Source organism: Lissotriton helveticus, chromosome 3_1 (assembly GCF_964261635.1).
Source record: "Lissotriton helveticus chromosome 3_1, aLisHel1.1, whole genome shotgun sequence".
Taxonomy (NCBI): domain Eukaryota; kingdom Metazoa; phylum Chordata; class Amphibia; order Caudata; family Salamandridae; genus Lissotriton; species Lissotriton helveticus.
In genome coordinates, this window is record NC_136061.1 from 418207527 (window position 1) to 418222059 (window position 14533).

Below are 14533 nucleotides of genomic sequence, written 5' to 3' on the forward strand. Positions count from 1 at the left end.
AGGACATTCCCACACAGACTATCGTGACGGATGCTTCTCTCCAGGGCTGGGGAGCGCACTCCGGAGACCTGCAGATTCAAGGGACGTGGTCCCAGACGGAGGCCACGTACCACATCAATTTCCTGGAACTCAGGGCTGTGCACTTGGCGCTGAAGGCTTTTCACCCGTCCTTTCAGACCAACTCTCTGCTTGTTCAGACAGACAACACGACAACGATGTATTACCTCAACAAGCAGGGGGGCTCGAGATCGCGCACTCTGTCGCAGGAGGCGCAGGCGATCTGGCACTGGCTTCTGGCTCGAGGACTGTCGATAACGGCCACCCACCTGCCAGGTGTGCAGAATGTTCAGGCAGACGAACTGAGCAGACTCATTCAGGAAAACCACGAATGGGTCATAAGCGACGAAGTTCTGGGAGAAGTCTTCGCAAGGTGGGGGACTCCAGACGTAGATCTGTTCGCCACCGCCGAAAACAGAAAATGCCGAGGCTTCGCCTCCAGGTACTACCAGCCGGGGACGCTGGGGAATGCGTTATGGATCAACTGGTCGAACAGCTTTCTGTACGCTTTTCCACCAATTCCCCTGATTCCGGCGGTTCTCATCAAGCTGTCCCAATCCAGGGCGAGAATGATTCTGATTGCCCCGGAATGACCCAGACAGTGGTGGTTCACGGACCTGCTTCACCGGTCTCTCCTTCCTCACATGAAGCTGCCGTGCAGGCCGGACCTTCTCACGAAGTTCGGGGGGCGGATGGTGCACCCCAACCTCTCGTCTTTGAGTTTGGCGGCATGGCTCCTGAAATAGTGCAATATGGCCATCTGAATCTCCCAGAGGATTGTATGGACATACTGAAGGAGGCTAAACGCCCTTCCACTAGGACTTCTTATGCTTACAAGTGGAAGAGGTTTTGCATCTGGTGCAAGTCTAAGAACTTTAACCCTACGACATGCAAGGAAGATGTCATCCTTCCATATCTACTGCATCTGGCGCAGTCGGGCCTTAATGTCCATTCCATTAAGGTTCATCTGGCTGCTTTGACTGCCTACAGGAAAGGCCCTTCACAGACTTCCTTCTTCCAGATCCCTGTGATCAAAGATTTTTTGAAAGGCTTGAAGAAAGTATTCCCTCCTGTCAGGCTTCCTTCGCCTTCGTGGGACTTGAATGTGGTGCTGTCCAGATTGATGAAGGAGCCTTTTGAACCTATTCATAAGGCTTCGTTGCAGCACCTGTCCTGGAAGGCGGCGTTCCTCGTGGCCATTACATCGGCCCGCAGGGTGAGTGAAATTCAGGCGTTGTGTTGCCAAGAACCTTATACTGTATTTCATGCTGCTAAGGTTGTTATGCGTACTCACCCTAAGTTTCTTCCCAAGGTTGTTTCTGATTTTCATATCAATCAGACTATCACTTTGCCTACGTTCTTTCAGAATCCGTCGTCTCCAGCGGAAAGGTCTTTACATTCCCTGGATGTGAGGAGGGTGCTGAAGTTTTATCTTGATAAGACTAAAGATATTCGTAGGTCAGACCAATTGTTCATTAATTATGGTTCAGTCAGGACAGGTCTTGCTACCTCTAAACAGTCCATCTCGAGGTGGATTGTGTCCTGCATACAATTGTGTTACTGCAAAGCTAATAAGACCTTAGGGGGTAAACCTAAGGCTCATTCCACCAGAGGCAAAGCTGCCACGACAGCTATGCTTCGTAATGTTCCCTTTGCAGAGATCTGCAAGGCGGCCACTTGGAAGTCGGTCCATACCTTTGCTAAGCATTACTGCCTGGACACTGATGCCAGGGCAGACGCTCAGGTTGGGCAGGCTTCGCTGCGGAATTTGTTCGCACAATAGTGGCGTAATTTCGTACTCTCCACCGCCGCTTGATGTGGGGATGGGCTTGCCATTCTATTCACTAGATTATGACTATACACAGAGATCCCCTACTACAGAAGGAGTAGTTTCTGTCCTGTAACTCCAGTTCTATAGTAGGGGTATCTCTGTTATAGTCATAAGCGCCCTCCCGCCTCCCCGGTGGAGATTTGTTCAGGTGCATAATGCTACAGGTCTGGCGTTTTTTACGCCTTCAAAAAGAACTGAAACTAAGTTGAACCTGCTATGCATTCTGGGATACTGGGAGAAGGTTCTGGAAGGTTCCTTAAAGGCACAGTATCCTATTTAAGCCACATAATGGCAGCCTATGGGGCTTGTCTGTCCAGGTTCTTCTCTCTATCATTCCTGAGGGATTTTGCTGTTAAGCAAGGGAAATCTGTATAGGCTTTGCTGTTTTGTGGATTTTGTGGTGGAATTTCTAGTTGAAGTACTGGGCAGTGTAGCCTTTTTTGGCTGCATTATCTGTCTTTAAATTCTCTCTTAAGTGTCTAAGCATTTCTGCATTTTTTGACACTGTAAGAGATTATTTTTGATTGCTCCGGGGTCCACGCACATGGGCGGGACTATTCACTAGATTATGACTATAACAGAGATACCCCTACTGCAGAACTGGAGTTACAGGACAGAAACTACTCCTTGCTTCTCTTCAGGGGCTTTAACGGAAGCGGTGTGCGCAACCGCCGACCCACTTCCCCATTTAATATATAACACACCCACCGATGGGAGGCTCAAATGAGACAGTGCATTCTGGGAAGTGTGTTCCGGGAAGCACACAATCAAGTCCTGTATGGACTCCACAAGTGGGCCCGTCCTCGATTCCAAGTACGACTGCTGCTTCACTTTCGTGACCCCCAGGGTACTGGGGTGGTGCCTACTCCACGGCTGGACGGCCGCGTATAAATCAATGCTCGAAGGTGTCCACCTTTGAGTAGCACGCGAACAGCAGCTTGGTTTATGTATAGGTGAGGACGGAGATCCACTCGTAGACGCCGCTCCGTACGGGATCTGCGGGATATATGCGGGTATATATATATATATATCAGTGGTTCCCAAAGTGTGCGCCGTGGAACCCCGGTGCGCCGTGATGAGAAACCAGGGGCGCTGCGCCGCTGCGCAGGATGTGGGGGGTGTTTGAAATGCCACCTTCAAAAGGCACGTTTAAGACATTGGCGCAGAGTGTTTTCTCTCCACTTCCTGCTTGCATTCTTGTAATCTATCGCATCACAGGCTGCGATAAACTCACCCTCATTACACACATTCTTTAAGAGCGCCCTACCGGCCTCGGTAGCTGTACCCACCCCCTTCTTGTTTTAAACATATTCTTTACGTCACTGGCTGCAGTCGGCAGAGAAACTGCAAAACCTTCAAATCCCAGCCTATGTAATGTCCTGCTTTCCCATGTTATAAATAAAGACTCTTCTTTTGAACCAAACAAACCCCCTCGCCACAATCGGGCCCTCCGTGGTGCCTGTAAATCAATCGCAGCAGGCTATAGCCAGTCTTTCCCGGGCGCTTGACTTCGAGAACACGCATTCCTGCGTTACACCCATGCTTGCTAAAAACATCCCGTCGACAGAACCTTTGCCGCCTCTGTAGGCACAGGAACCCCGGGTTCAAGTAGGTTTAAAAAGGATGAGGGTGTAATCTCTAGAAGGGGCGTTGCCAAATAAGTGTAACTGGGAATAATTTCCAAGAGGCGTTGCCTCACTATGCAATTAGAATTACTTAAAAAAAATTGATAGCATTACTTCATTATTCTGTCATTTTTACACATACTAATTCTGTCTGGACAAATATTCCACCTCATTACTACCAGTTAAACAGCCAAATACATAAATAAGCCACTGAAAGACCTTTGCCAAGTGTCTTTCCACACGTGGGAACACATATTGCCACATTTTTAGTACCTTTTGATCTGTTTGAGCTAGAAACAATTTTTTGTTAACATCTGCAGACTATGCAGCAGATGGTGAATTATGCAGCTCATCCTTAATTTTGCAAAAAAAAGCAGCTTCAGCAAAATCGCATTATTCCAGCTGCGCTTTTTACAACACAAACTAGAGTGCAGTGCTGCCAACTCAGTGCCACCCGACTATTGTTTTGGGGCCTCTCCCTGAGTTTTCTATTATTGCTTAAGACGTGTCAGTGTCACTTCAGAGATTTTGTTTCTCCTTTTATTCGGCATTACCCATGGCTCTCCGGGTGTTACCTGCCTAGCACTTCTGGGCATCCCACCCAGGAATTGAGACAGCTGCTCTCTCATATAATGTATCTACCTGTTTTTATCCCACCTGTATTCGGGTCATGTTACTGCCTATTATTTCTTTCCTTGTATAATGCATCTACTTGTTCCCATCCCAGTTGTATACATCCGTCCTAAGACTGTTTGTACCACCTGTCAATAAAAGGTTGCAATGTTTGGAGAACAGCTGGAGCGGCTTTAAATTAATTCTGACTGTTGTGCACGTTCCACTGCATCAATCTGTTTGAGGCGCCGTGCTGCTGTTTCAAAGGGACCCTGTAGCTCTGGTTTCGCATTACAGTTCAGCACAATTACACTTGGAAGTTATTTTGCCAAATTGTTAGTGAATAATCATTACACCAATAATTTGAGGGACAAAAGGGGGGCGTAGGGTGGGAGGAAAAAAACTACTTTGAAGCGGATGAGCCAACACTCATGCGGCTAGTATGACGGATGAAGTACTTCTACATTTATGTAAATGCAGGGCTTTAAGTGGGATGAAAAAAACTGGGGCGGCTCAAAGGGGCGTGGCCGATGTAATAAAGGGCATGGCCTAAAACACTTAAGCTAAAAATCTGTGCTTAGCATAGTGGGCTGCCTGACCCACCGGAAAAAAAATGGTGGGGAGCCACGGCCAACTGCCAATTTGGTCAGGGAGCCACGGGTCAAAAAAGTTTGGGAACCACTGATATTACCTACTGGCGGTCGCCAGTAGGTATATATAGTTAGGATTTTTTCTCTATGGGATTTTTGAAAATTCTATGTCTAATAACTTTGGCGTTTGTGGACGGAATTGGCTGAAATTTTCAGGAAAATGGCACATTTTGTTTCTGAGCAGGCCTTGAAAATTTGGGGGGGGTTCGTCAAGGGGGGGCTGAGAAAAAAGGGGGGTCCCAAAACGTGTTTTTAACATTGAGTTTTCCATAGGGCGGTTGGCCTCACTTTTAGCCCGAACGGCTGAATGGATTTGCACGAAACTTGGCAAAATTGTAGGGACTGGTAGCCCGATGTGCCTTTTGTAGGTCTCAATATATGTGCTACAGTGGATTTTGAGAAATTAACGTTTAAAAAAAGATATATATCTGTAACAGCGGACCGGGCAGCGCTCCAGGACGCGTACTTTTCGCGCAACGGAGCTTTGTGAAGCGAAGCTGATTGGTTCTCCGGCGTCTGTCAACATTCCAAACAGTCCGTAGCGGCCGCCATCTTGTCTCTCGGTAGGATCGAGAGACAAGAGGAGGCCAAAGCGAAGGGGCAAATGACCATAAGGGGGAATAGTAGATCCTCGCTGACCCCCTACGTTTGATGTGGAGGTTTTAAAAGGGCCCCGCGGGGCAAAAAAAAATAAAATTATAATAATCGAACGGCTGAATGGATTTGCACGAAACTTGGCAAAATATTAGGGACTGGTAGCCCGATGTGCCTTTGCTAGGTCTCAATATATGTGCTCCAGTGGATTTTGAGAAATTAACGTTCAAAAAAAGATATATATCTGTAACAGCGCTCCGCTTCGCGTACTTTTCGCGTTACGGAGCTTTGCGAAGCTGATTGGTTCTCCGGCGTCTGTCAACATTCCAAACAGTCCGTAGCGGCCGCCATCTTGTCTCTCGGTAGGATTGAGAGACAAGAGGAGGCGAAAGCGAAGGGGGAAATGACCATAAGGGGGCATAGTAGATCCTTCCTGACCTCTTAGGTTTGATGTACCATTTTGCCAAGTTTGGTGTAATTCCGTTCAGCCATTCAGGCTGTAGACGTATGTAAATGTCCTATGGAAAATTGCATGGGGAAAACACATTTGAAAGTGTTGAAATTTAGAACCAATTAAAATGTTAGTTTGGTTTTGTATTTGTGTGTGATGAAAGTTAATTGATTATGTATATATTTCAAATGAGAGGAAACCACAGCCATTTTGTGATACTACTGTCTGAGGTACATTTGTGAGGAATTTTTGGTGGTGAATTTCTGGTGTTTGATTTACACAGTACTAACACTTCTCCTACTTTTAAAAAGGTGAGTTGTTAATTTGTAAAGGGAACTATGTTGTACACTTGAAGATAATTTGAAAAATGTTTTCTGTTATTTATTTGCAGTCCTTCTGTTATACTAAATACTTGATAAAGTTAGTTTTATATTATGTATTACTAAAAACGATAAATGAAAGTGATTATTTTTTTCTGCAATTTACAGCAAGCAATTTCAAAATAAAATGGCTCACAATGAAGAGACCGTGGCAATTTCTTTTGAATTGTCCACTACATTGATTGAAATTGAGAGCACCAATAATGAAATATTGTCACAAGGAGGAGATGACTTGTATGATTCCATTAGATTGATTGAAATGGACAGCACCAATAATGAAATATTGGCACAAGGAGATGACTTGAATGATTCCACTACATTGATTGAAATTGAGAGCACCAATAATGAAATATTGTCACAAGGAGGAGATGACTTGTATGATTCCATTAGATTGATTGAAATGGACAGCACCAATAATGAAATATTGTCACAAGGAGGAGATGACTTGAATGATTCCACTACATTGATTGAAATTGAGAGCACCAATAATGAAATATTGTCACGAGGAGATGACTTGAATGATTCCACTACTTTGATTGAAATTGACAGCACCAATAATGAAATATTGTCACAAGGAGGAGATGACTTGAATGATTTTTTTGATCAATCTCTTGATGGCGAATTTATCGAATGTTTGGAGACCATAGAGTTACAAGAATCATCATTGCAGACTTTTCATGAGGACATTGCTGATGAGGACATGTTACTAGTTCTTTCAAATTTAGAAAATTCTGAAGAATAAATTTATATTTAGAAATCAAAAATTGTTTGAGACATTATTCATTTTTATTTTTAATTTATGAGGTTGTAGCGAAGTGATTGTAGTATAAAATGAGACTTATAGTATAGAGTGCAACATTTTTATGTTACATGGTAAGTTTACTCATATTTACTTCCCTTCTGCCACTATATTATCTCCAATGTGTATTTGACATCTCTTCTTCATCTCCGGCCTCCTTTCTCTCACTGTGGGGCATATTATCAAGGGGGTTTATCTCCGCTTTTTTGGCTTTAAAAGCCAAGAAAGCGGAGATAAAATTATCTCCCTATTACCAAGCTGTCGCTAACACCAGTTAGTGACAGCTAATAGGAGATAGCGACCATCTTGGGCCCCGCTTTGCATGTCAGTGATATTTATCACTAATGACATGCAAAGTGGGCGTGCCAAGATGTTAGCGACTGGAAACAGTCGCTAACATCGCTATCTCCTATTACCAACTTTTGGAGATATTCGCGCTAAGCGCGAATATCTCCAAAAGCTAACACCTGCCCTGAGCAGTTCTTCACCATGTTATCCAATGGGAGGTGGATAACATGGCTAAGAGCATTTGCTCGATAATGCATGAATATCGCTGACTTTTCAGCGATATTCATGCATTGCAGCCGTTTTTTATCGCATTTGCGATAAACCTTGCTAATAGCAAGGTTTATCTGCGATAAAAATCGCCGATGTGCGGCGATAATTTTTGTCTCTAAACAAGTTAGAGACAAAAATGTTCGCTAGTTGTTGGTAATATGCCCCTGTGTGTCTCCGATGCATCTTATCGCTGCTATTTTGTGTAATTACAGAAGAGAGTAAAATAAAATAGTTCGGAACGTGAAAAGGGGGCAAAGTAGAGTACTCCTCACCCCCTAGGCCTTTTTAGGCGGTCCCAAAAGGATCAGTTTCTGCTTTCCTGAGAGATTATGGTATGAGTTCCATATACCACAATAACTTGCATTACAACATGCAAGATATCTATCTCCTTTTGGAGATATTCGCGCTAAGCGCGAATATCTCCAAAAAGTAACACCTGCCCTGAGCAGTTCTTAGCCATGTTATCCAATGGGAGGTGGATAACATGGCTAAGAGCATTAGCTCGGTAATGCATGAATATCGCTGAGTTTTTAGCGATATTGATGCATTGCGGCCGTTTATTATCGCATTTGCGATAAACCTTGATAATAGCAAGGTTTATCTTCGATAATTTCTGACGATGCTTAGCGGTAAAAAATTCGTTGGTAAGCATCGTTAGCGATAAATATCGCTTAACTTTGGTAATATGCCCCAACGTCTGTTAACGTTCGATTCGAAGGAAATGAGGAAGTGTTGAAAAACATTGTTTGCGCCATCTTGCCTTTTTTGAAATGCCACACTTTTGTGGTGCACGGCAGCCATTTTAGATGTCTTGACCAGACCCACTCTCTGCACGCTGTCGATTCGTAGCATGGCTCCTCACCCTCGCAAGCATCTTCCCCAGGCACTGGTCACCCCCGCTCTCTGTCTTATGCATGGGCAATAAACCTCCCCCCATCTGCGCCGCTCTTCCCTGAGAATCACACTCTGTGCCCGCCCGACACCTCCCTTTCGCCCTATTCACTACCGCACCCTCTGACACTCCTCTTCCTCTGTGTCCGATTGTCCAGGCTATCAGCTAGCCCTGCAGATGTAGTTTATGGCCCCAGCTGTAAAGAATCACCCCTCTTCAAAGGAGTTATAGTAGATCAAGGCCCACACCCGATGAGATCCGTCACACCACACGTGTTCCTACTATCTGAAAACCATCCTGTATTGTGATTGGGGAGGGGACCGAGCCTGAAGCGGAAGATTCCAGGAATGACTCTTGGTACATCAAAGTTTTTACAATTATGTGTCACATTAAAAATATGTAGCACTCCAACAAAGTAGTAGGAATATAAAACTTTAATAACATATAAATATATACAACAAAACAAAAACAGTAAAAACATTTAAACAACGAAGAGACCGTGGCAATTTCTTTTGAATTATCCAATAGATTTATTGAAATTGACAGCACCAATAATGAAATATTCTTGTCAGTAGCGGTCTGTTGTGCGAATAGTTCCAAGGCAGCAGAACGCGCTGAAATCTAGATGGCACGAAAGTGATGTCTAGTAAGTTGCCGCCCAGCAAATAACGGCGTGGGGCGCCGCGGGGGTGAGTGAGTCCAGTAGGCACCACAGCTATTCTTACCGGCATCGCAGAATTACTGCTGGGGACAATGCCTGTGCTGTAGCAGGGTCACAGCAGAAACAAAAAGGATTTTGTTGAAGATGTTGTTGGTTTTAAATTTGAAAACAGTTCTGGTGTCAACTGCTATGCTAATGTAGTGGTTAATGTTTTGTTTTCTCTAGAAAATGTAAAAGAGGGGGAGGCAGTCCAAAGTTCCGTTAAAAGGGCAAAGGAAAGGATCGGTGGTTTGAACTATCAGTGAAAAAGGGGAGGGGGTGCAACAATTTTTCCTACCGGGTCACACTGTGCTTTCACTGGAACTGAGGTCTGCAGGATTCTAGTAATTCAAAGTGAGGCTGGCGCCAGCATGGGAGCGCCGACGTCCCGCGGATACAGTTTCGTCACTCCACGGGCGATCATGGCAGTCATTCCCCATCGGGGGTCGGAGACTCCCGCGGCTCCTCTAGAATCTTCAAGGTCGTGGAGGACTACGGTGGTGGAGTCAAGCAGTGACCGGGCCATTTCTTTATGCTGGGCCCGCTCTTGCCAGGTCGACCGCCATTTTGAGAGTTCGGTAGCTACTGGCGATCGCGGGGTCAAATGAGCGGATGGGCTCCACCCTGCCGGGCGAGACGTTGTTGTAAATTTGTAAATGTGTGCATTTGTAGATACTGTATATATGAACCTTTTGAATTGACAGTGGTTTTGTTTGTGCTTGTGTTTCAAAAAATTGCTGATAAATGTAAAAAAGAAAAATAAACTTGTTTGGAAAATTAAATCCAGTGGTCACACGGTACAGATTGACTGTGTGTCTGGTGAATTGTTTCACGAATAATCCTGTCCAGCCACCCTGTTCTGTTTTTCCTATTGTTGAGATCCGGGTTGGTCAGATGTAGGATCCAATACCTTTACTGTTTCACAGTTAGGGCGAGACGTTGCAGCATGGCCACAGTGGAAGAACCCTTTTCCGAGCGCTGAGGGTGCAGCTGGGAAGCCTCCACCTGGGGAGGCGGGAGAGGCCTGTTCGCACCGTCTCTCCCTCCCAGTGCACCCCACGGCGTCTCGCTTGAGATTTGTTATGGCCGGACCAGGCGATGAGGACGAGGGGGGGGGGTCGGAGGCATGTGCAAGACATCCCCCCCCAGTGTTGTCGCAGCCATTATTCAAGAAAGAAGAAGTGTCCCGTCCGTCTTCGGGCCGGGCTTCCGGTAGATGTCGGCCGGACGCCCCTGGCTCTGGCCCCATGAACGGGTTTCTTGGTTTATCGGCTGCAGCCGGATCCCGTCGTCCTCGGCCCCCCGACCGTTGGTGGCCGGACCGGAAGAGCATGTGGCGGGAGTACCTGCAACTCTCAAGGGCCACCGCGGCCGGACTGGGAGAGAGAGGGGAGGGTCGAGGAGACATTCCCCCCCCCTGCAACTGTTCAGCGTTGTAAAGGCAATCCCCTGGCCGGGTCCCGCTTGCCTCGGCCTCTCCTCCGGCTACACCCTACGTTAGGATCTCCTGGCCGAGGCGTGGCAGCAGGACCTGCCTTATATGGGCTGCTCCCGGCTGGGCGTAGCCGCAACCCTGCCCCACCTTGGAAGTTTCCAGAGTGGGGGCGGATGTTCTACTGACTTGCATTTTCCCTAGTCTATCGATTTTTTTGGCGTGGCAGGCGGTGGGACAGCGAGGGGTGATTTGGTTTCTCTTACTGTTTTTCTGGTCTCTCACCACTGGCATATTTTAACGTTTTCTTGTTTCTAGGACATTAATAGGTTTTATCATTACGTTATGTTATCGTTTCTTTGTTCGTTGTTTAATAAAAGTTCATGTTCATCAGTGGCCTACTGATTTTCGTTTTCCTATTCTTTTCTTTCCAGGTTGTTTCATGCTAAAGTTTCTGTTAACAGGATACAGTGATCACTTCGTTATTATTGCATATGTCCTTTTCACTAGGGGTGCTCTCTGGTCGGGCCAGATGACGTATCTCTAGTAAATGGTCCGGGTGAAACAGGTGCATCAATCAGTGGGGAGTAGATAGGCATGACAGATTACAACGGGGGAGAAAGGTCCGCATTATGTACCCTTTCACTACTTGCAAAGATTTTCCTACGTTTATTTGCAAACAGGGAATACCTCCAAAAAGAACTAATTCCCAAACAGTCAATGTTCGGACAATCAATCAATCAATGAGGAATGAAATAGGTACGACGTGTTAAAGGCTTGCGTTACCTACCCTTCACTATCTGCAAAGGGAGAGAGAATATTCCTATTCTTCCTCGTTTGCAGGCAGAGAAGATCCTTAAGAGAACCAACTTCGAACAATTCAATGCTCGATTGAAACAATCAACAAGGGGTACTGTGAACACAAATGAACGCCGCTTATGTACATACGCATTGCTATTTTCAACAGGTTGTTCCTAATGTTTCTATTTTAGCGAGGTCAAAAAGAGATCCCATTAGTGGCCTACTGATTTTGTTCGATTCCTTTTGTTTTTTTACACGATTTTTCGCTATCTGCAAAGACTAAACAGAGTATTGCGACTCTGTGCTTGTTTGTAAATAGAGAATGAACCAAAGAGAACAATCAATCAAATGGAGAGAGAAGCAGGCACGACGGATTACAAAGGGGGCAAAGGGCTGCGTTAACTACCCTTCACTATCTGCAAAGAGAGAGTACTCCTAATAGAAATGAGGGGTGGGGGGCAGCATTCAAAGCAGATCAGTGTGCATAAACACGAAAATGTTTTTACTTACCACGTACTTGACATTCGACAGCTTATGATATTTGCTATTAAAAAACCATTGAAATTCACTGAAAAAACCATAGGTTATAGACCATATATAGTTAGGAATTAGCATTTACAAAACCTTGAAAATTCACTGAAAAAACCATAGGTTATAGACCATATATAGTTAGGAATTAGCATTTACAAAACCTTGAAAATTCACTGCAAAAACCATAGGTTAGAGACCATATATAGTTAGCTGGACATTTTATTGTCATAAAACCAATGAAATTCCATATATAGTTAGTTGCACTAACTATATATCGCGCATCCGCAATCCACTGCTGATGATGTCACATATTACATCATTCATGACATGGTCAGTGACATCACTGATGACATCACTGATGACATCTCAAATGACATCACTGATGACATCACTGATGACATCTCATTTGACATCAATGACCACATCACTGATGATATCATTCATGTGACAATACAATGCATCTCCTCACATTTTAATATAACCTCTGTTTCACCCAGTGTTAAAAAGAGTATAATTTTTGAAACCATTGACACACCAATACTAGTTACTACATACGCACTCACTGATTGCTACGTCTACACACACCTTCACTCATTCACCCATACAATCATTCATACATACAATCACTCATCTTTACAACACTATCATATGCACTCATACACCTATACAGACACTCACAGTCTGCCACTCATCCATGGAGTTACTCACACACCTAGTCAGTCCTGTAAAGAATCAATGAGACTTCCATTTTCTTGTCTATACAGTTAAACATAGAGCACCTTACATTTTCAAACATATACTAACACATACTTACCTTCTTATACAATCATTGATACAAGTACAGATTGATCTGCACAGAGTCACACACCTCCCAGCTAGCCACATACACACTCAGTCTCCCATACAAATACTTGGGCAATCAATCAATAACCCATATAGTTACTCATATAGCTACTGATCAACACATGCAGCAGTTTACAGAACAACAGACATAATGATGCACAAATTAAGACAGTTTAGTCACTAACCCATGCACTCAGTGAGACACATTTAATCACTCACTCATACAGTCAGTCATGCACCTACTAAATCCTTCGTCCAGACACTTACACATCCACTCATTCTTCAATATGTAAGACATATTTAAACTTTATAGAAACAAAAAATCACTGGATGTTGTTATCAGTGATGTCATCAGTGATGTCATTTGAGATGTCATCAGTGATGTCATCAGTGATGTCACTGACCATGTCATGAATGATGTAATATGTGACATCATCAGCAGTGGATTGCGGGTGCGCGATATATAGTTAGAGCAACTAACTATATATGGAATTTCATTGGTTTTATGTCAATAAAATGTCCAGCTAACTATATATGGTCTCTAACCTATGGTTTTTGCAGTGAATTTTCAAGGTTTTGTAAATGCTAATTCCTAACTATATATGGTCTATAACCTATGGTTTTTTCAGTGAATATATATATATATATATATGAATATATATGTATATATATATATGTATATATATGTATGTATGTATGTATATATATATATGTATGTATGTATGTATATATATGTATGTATGTGTATATATATATATATATATAAAGTTCCACAAGGTGCCCAAAAGCAGAGTGCACTCCCTGCTTGCCTTCTCCAGTAAGGGGGATTTACAGATGCAATCAGCGCCAGCAGAGCCTGACGCGTTTCGAGTTATCCACTCTTCCTCATAGGCTGTCTGCAAATTGAGTAACTGCAAGCAAAAAACAAACCAGTATCTTAGTCCCTTATTTATTGCCATTATGCACCATAGAAATCACCTGATTCTTTTCTTCACAAGTGAACAATACCAACATAGTGTGTGCTGGGACTGGTAGTCTTTCAATAATACCCAAGTGGGCTGCCTGCAGTTGTCTCAATCAAATAGTTCATTTTCACGAAAGCACTTGCATGATAACCTCCCCGTTCAAATTATCGGCAAACCTGGTCCGCCCTGCCGACGATTGCACCCGCAGTGGAACCGTTCCAATGTATGGCGGTGCTCTCCCCGGCCGGGTCGGCCGTAAATATAAAGTTCCACAAGGTGCCCAAAAGCAGAGTGCACTCCCTGCTTGCCTTCTCCAGTAAGGGGGGGTTTACAGATGCAATCAGCGCCAGCAGAGCCTGACTCGTTTCGAGTTATCCACTCTTCCTCATAGGCTGTCTGCAAATTGAGTAACTGCAAGCAAAAAACAAACCAGTATCTTAGTGCCTTATGTATTGCCATTATGCACCATAGAAATCACCTGATTCTTTTCTTCACAAGTGAACAATACCAACATAGTGTGTGCTGGGACTGGTAGTCTTTCAATAATACCCAAATGGGCTGCCTGCAGTTGCCTCAATCAAATAGTTCATTTTCACGAAAGCACTTGCATGATAACCTCCCCGTTCAAATTATTATGGTCCAGTTGAAGGCAATCGCCGAAACGCGTTGACCGTCCTCTTTGTTTGCACAAAAGGGTGTTGTAAAAATAAAAATTATCCTTACCTGAAGAAATTGTTTTGGATCCCGTTTGTGCTGTGGTGTATCTGAGCTGCTTGGCTGCGTATTGGAGCCCGGCTGGGTCCGTTCTTTGC

At 44.3% G+C, this 14533-nt stretch overlaps 1 protein-coding gene across 3 annotated transcripts in view; it reads left to right on the forward strand.

The window, feature by feature from the left end:
* CARF (calcium responsive transcription factor) overlaps positions 1 to 14533 on the forward strand; it is a 434709-nt gene that overhangs the window by 178148 nt on the left and 242028 nt on the right. The window lies entirely within an intron of this gene.